This window comes from Macaca nemestrina, chromosome 16, assembly GCF_043159975.1.
Source record: "Macaca nemestrina isolate mMacNem1 chromosome 16, mMacNem.hap1, whole genome shotgun sequence".
Taxonomy (NCBI): domain Eukaryota; kingdom Metazoa; phylum Chordata; class Mammalia; order Primates; family Cercopithecidae; genus Macaca; species Macaca nemestrina.
Window position 1 is genome coordinate 33,921,159 of NC_092140.1, and position 6,000 is coordinate 33,927,158.

General features: G+C 38.4%; 1 long non-coding RNA gene across 1 annotated transcript in view; it reads left to right on the forward strand.

The window, feature by feature from the left end:
- Window positions 1-5,224, forward strand: part of LOC105481702 (uncharacterized) — a 46,576-nt gene extending 41,352 nt beyond the window's left edge. Inside the window, exon 6 of the long non-coding RNA XR_987111.3 lies at window positions 5,103-5,224. This is a non-coding gene — a long non-coding RNA (uncharacterized lncRNA). The remainder of the gene's footprint in view (window positions 1-5,102) is intronic.
- Window positions 5,225-6,000: the final 776 nt, after the last annotated feature.

The following is a 6,000-nucleotide window of genomic DNA, read 5'->3' on the forward strand; positions in this document are numbered from 1 at the left end:
CTCAAAGCCCCTAGAAAATAATAGCCTGTACCTTTTTCTCCGTAGAACATGAAAATATAAATACATTCATTTACAATGTACATTAGTTTTTCATTAGTGTTTTTTCTAGATGACTCCTCAGCCAGTGCTATTCAGGACATGCAGAGGATTTTCCAGTCTTTGTGATATTCTTTAACATGTAGATGGGAGGGGAAGGAAAAGAGGTATGAGGCAGTGAGCTACAAGTCTCCACACAAACCTTTCTTTCAGTTCAAGTAAGAAAAGGGAGATAAAAAGCCAAACGCAGGCATACTGTACCCAGCAAGAGCCAAGAGCTACCTTTAAGATTGGCAGTTCCAAAAGGCATCAACAGGAATCCTTTTGGTAATTACCAGTTCGGAAATGTCATCCCATTGATTGTGACAGACATAAACCAGCTGTGCTTTGTTGAGGGAGAACAGAGGCCCAGCCTGAGCAGAAACAAACAGCGGGCCAGCTGCAGCCTGCACTCCGACTTCCTCCCCACAGAACTCTCCCACTTAATACTTGCCAAACTCTGAAGCAATTAATCACACAGCAGAAGTAGATCTGAAACGTCTGAAATTGCCTGTTGAAGATTAACTGAATCTATCATATTTCCAGCTTCACTGGGAGGGAGGGAAGAGCGTCTTTTCATTGCAGAAAGATTCTCAGTCAAATGAATTGCTAAGATCTCAGGCTGGTCCTTCCAATTCTGACTGGAATTTAAAGAATCTGCTGGCCAGAAATCCTTATTCTTAAGTGCAAGACAGGGAAAGGACATAGACATTTGCGTTTATGAATTCCTGGAGTAGAATTGAAGGCACAGCTTCAAGCCAACACATGTGTCCCTACAGCCTAAATAGCTATTTGAAGAGCAATTTTTAATTTATTCTGCCTATTATTTGTATGAAACAGCTCCTCTGCTGCAACACCCACCCCTTCCTGGGTGGGGAATTGCAGTCTATGTCAGGGGTCGCAGGTGTACCCACCACGTGTGCCACTCGCCTCACCTTCAGGGGAATGTGGGCCTCTCAGCTGGAGCTGTAGTGCAGCGCTCAGCATCCAGCACGGCTACTGCCTGGAAGTCACACTGCCTCGGGCTCAGGAACAATCAGCTGCTGCCATGTAGCTGCCTGGTGCAACTCACCCCCATCCACCTGAGGCAAAGGCTTCTGGTGACTCCAGGGTGAGGGGTGGGCATCTGCCCTCGGGGCATCACTGATCTTCCAACCCTAAATGGTGTGTCTTGGGCTAACCCAGGGCATCTTTATATCTTTATATCCTTATCTAGTCACTGTCATTAGATACCCAGACTAGGCCTCCAGGGAAGCCCGTGAGATTGCCATTTCTTACAGGAAGATGATCACGTCTTCTTTATACCCAACCAGAGTGTCTAGTTTAACTCTCTGCCTGTTCATTTCTTTAAAAGTGTCATCATCGCGGGATCTGGAGGCAAGTTTACTTCTTCCTGTTTTAAACTATTCGTTTACATAACATTGATTCCTGCCAAAAATGCAATTGTTTTTATTTTTAAAAGCCTTGTTTACATAAGTATCTTCTTAGTGACATAACTTCTAAACAACATCTGTGGCATGTATTAACTATCTTTTAAATAGAATGAAAGGCCTGTAGGTTCTTACATGGGATGAAAGCCCAAAATATGCTAGAAAGTAAAGCAACCACAGAATGTTTTGTATGAGTTTGTTTTCTGAAAAAGTCATATATATAATATATAATATCATATATATTATATATGTAATATACATATTATATATATAATAATTTAGAAGACTGCACACTGAATTTTGACAGCAGCTATCTTTAGGAGGAAAGAATATTGGGAATTTTTGATCCCTACCTGTTGTATTTCTGTCATGTGTAATATTTTTATGTCAGATCTTGGTAGTTGGAAAAAAGAAAAAACTAATTACCAATCAATGCCAATTATTAGTTGTGATTTGAAAACAGAGAAAGCCTTAGCTCCATTGGGCCTTCCACTCAAAATGTGGTCCCTAGAACACCAACAGCAGCATGACCTGGGTTATTCTGAGAGATGCAGAATCTTAAGCCCCATCCTGTGTTCATGTTCACACTAAGGTGGGAAAAGCACTGACTACCCATGTTAACTATTGCCTTCTTCTCCTGGCATATGTAATTCCTTGTTATAATAATAAAAAAAAATAAGGCTGAGTGAAGTGGCTTACACCTGTAATCTGTGCAGTTTAGGAGGCCAAGGCAGGAGGATTGCTTGAGTCCAGGAGTTTAAAACCAGCCTGGGCAACGTAGTGAGACCCCATCTCTATTAGTCCACTTTTGCACTACTATAAAAGAATACCTGAGACTGGGTAATTTATAAAGAAAAGAGGTTTGATTGGCTCAAGGTTCTACAGGCTATACAAGCACGGCACCAACATCTGCTCAGCTCCTGGTGAAGCCTCAGGAAACTTACCGTCATAGCAGAAGGCAAAGCAGGAGCAAGCACATCACATGGCAACAGCAAAAGCAAGTGAGAGAGAGGGGAGGCCCCAGACTCTTGAACAACCAGCTCTCATGTGAACTAACTGAGCAAGAACTTACTTATCACCAAGAAGATGGAGCTAAACCATTCATGACAGATCTGACCTCATGATCCAATCACCTCCCACCAGGCCCCATTCCAACACGGAATCACATTTCAGTATGAGATTTGGAGGGGATAAACATCCAAACCATATCACCGTCTCTTAAAAAAAGAAAAGAAAAAAAAAAGAGGTGAGTTTTTGTTGTTGTTGTTTTTAAATTAGCTAAGAATGATGGCACATGCCTATACCTGTGGTCCCTGCTACTCAGAAGGCTGAGGTGAGAGGACCACCTGGGCCCAGGAGGTTAAGGCTGCCGTGAGCCAGGACTGTGTCACTGCACTCCAACCTGGACAACAAAGATCTTGTCTCAAAATCCAAAATTTAGCAAAATTATCTGCTGTTACTTTATTTTAGAACTTGAACTACGGCATAAAAAGATTTTCGTAAGAGTATATTTTTAGTCATTTGATAGCAATGAACTAAGCTCCCACTGAGTACCTGTCTTCACTGGAGAAAGTCAAGATGGAGTCTATGCCTCCAGGTGCACGCAGTCAAGTAAAAGAGACAGACAAATAAGCAGTTGAATGGGAAAATATGTAAAACTGGTACAAATACAGGCAAAAAGTGTTAAGGAGCCACAACTAATCAAATTCTGTTATTTGTATTATTTGGTGAAATAAAGAGTGTTCAATAATATCTTTGCATACCTTACTGATTTTTTTTTTTATCACTCAGAAGTAGAGGAAGGATATTGGAGCAACAAACTCTAGACTTAATTATGTCTACTAGGGAAAAACAAGTTGGAGCTATAAAAACAAAAAGGAAATGGGGGGTGGGAAAGTAGCAATATTGTCTTGAGCTTATGATATTAAAAACAAAACAGTAAACACAGAAGAGCAATGAGTACATCCAGATGTTAGACAAGCCCCACTGATCTGAGAGTCTAAAATGAATACAGTTCAATTGGAGTGGGACATTTTGGAAATGAATCATTTGGACAGAAATGAATGATTTGGACTATACATCTGCCCAGAGTCCACATTGGAAAAGAACAGAAAGGGAGAAACTTTTGTTTAAAAAAAAAAAAAAAAAGTAAAATAAAAATATGTGTGCCTCTATACCTAAAAGGGAGGTCTCTGGTGATCTAAAGTTTTAAAGGTCATTTACAAATAATGAAACAATGGGCATTTGATCAAAGAGATTTATGACACCCCCCTTTAGAATACTTACGTTTAACTTTTGGCCTATGTGAAAATGGAAATAATATTTGCAATTTTGTTCTAAACCCAATTCAAAGAAGCTTAGACTGGTGAGCTGAAAATGTAAAACTCTTTGGGAGAAATCTGTGTGCTCCCTTGGGAACTGGAGACTTGCATACCGACAATAAGAGAAAATGACACACTATGCTAGTCATTTTCTGAAGAAGGAAAATAAAAGGCTAGATAAAAAAAGGTGCTTTGAAGTATCATTACATGCATGACTTTGGTGGACAGCCCTGGAAGCTAGAGAAAAAGAGGATGCACTGACCATTTCAGAATCAGGGGCCAGTCGCGCTTACAATCCTAGACTCTGCCCACACATCTGGAACATTTCAATAAAAGACTTGGAGATAAGATTGACAGCTTCACGTCAGACACAATTAGAGGAATGAGGGTTTCAGTCCCTGATATGTAAGATGAAAGTAAAGTCAGACAAAAGCAGAAATAATAGCAACTCTTGAGATAAAAGTGAATAGCAGAGAGATATTTGTGAAATAAGTAAGAGAGAATCACCAAAATCATTCTCCTTTCAACTCAGCAATGTTTTAACAACCCTTGCTGACATTCCAGCACTTGAGTCTGAAGATGTATCTTAGCAGAATCTTCCACGCAGTGTTCTAGTCATATCCTATTAATACTCGTCATTTCTAATAAGTATTATCATAGCTTGTTAACTGATCTTTACAATACAGTGTACCTAAATTAAAATATATGAAGATTGCATTTTAAATATGGCTCTAACACATAGCTTTTTTTTCCCCACAAAAAAATAAGAACTTCTGATTAAACAGATAAAAAGATGCCACATCATTAGAATTATTTAATGATGGTCTCTTTCACTTGAATTTAACTTTCAACTTAAAGCCTTCAATGTTTTAAATCAGTGCTATCTGACTAAAACAATAGAATGGAATGCATTTCTTCATATTTTACCTCTTTCAAGTAAACAAAATTTGAGGTGACTTACAGCAGAAAAGGTACACGGTAAAATCTAGTAGATATTCATTAAAATATTAGAAACTTAAAAAAAAAATTAGAGCCCAGGACAAAGATATGACCACTCTATGCTTTACGATTTGCAAGATTGTTGCAAATGAGTTGCAAGCATTGCTCCACTCTTCCTGGTAAAAATATCATTATTTTCATTATTGTGAAAAAACTTTGAACCTCTACCTATGAAATGATGTATAAAAAAAGTACACGTTGTTTGTGTCTTTCTTTTGTTAATATCATGCAAAAGGCAGAGTCAACATTAATCTTTGTCCTCCTCGAATTCCTACAGCTGTTTATACCATTCCAAGTGTGTTCTGTGGACCGGCAGCATTGGCATCACCTGGGAGCTTGCTAGAACTCCAGACTCCCATGCGCCATTCCAGACCTGCCCAATCAGAAGCTGCATTTTATCAAGATCCTCACGTGCTCTCCCATGCGCCATTCCAGACCTGCCGAATCAGAAGCTGCATTTTATTGACATCCTCACGTGCTCTCCTGCATCTCAAAGATTGAGAAGTACAAATCTGTAACACCAATCTTCCAGCAAAATTATCATCTCAGAGCAGAAACTAGCTTATTCCCTTCTTTTTTCCATGACAACAACCACAGTAGAGAAAATATTATGCAGTTTGAAAAAAAGCTTAAGTAAAATTATTTTAAGAGAATGAACAGTTATAAAACAAAAAAATTAGACAAAGCAGATCAAAATTCAGGACCAAAATCAGTTCGTTAGATTTCAAAATTAGACTATGAGTTATACGTTTTAATAATGTCATTGTAAATATTAATGACTAATTTATTACTTATGTGTGACAGATACTAATAAGCACTTTGTATCATCTTCCTTGCAACTTTATGAGGTAGTATTACACCATTTTATTAGTGAGGAAATTGAGATTTGAGATTAAGCAAATTCTCCAAGTCAACTGTTTGAAAGTGGAGGAACTACAATCTAAATACAGGCTATCTGATTACAAAAACCATATTTTTAGCTTCAGAGCTCTGAGTTTCTAAATGGTATAAAACTTCAAGACCACATGAACTTGGAAACCTTGCAATAGGTCAGGTGATTGAATCTTTTCAAAGTTTGAATCAAACAATTGAATCTGATCAAAGTTGATAGCTGAGTAGGTCACATTTTTAAACAACTATAGCTTGCTTATGTGTTTGTGACTGTAAAATCACAG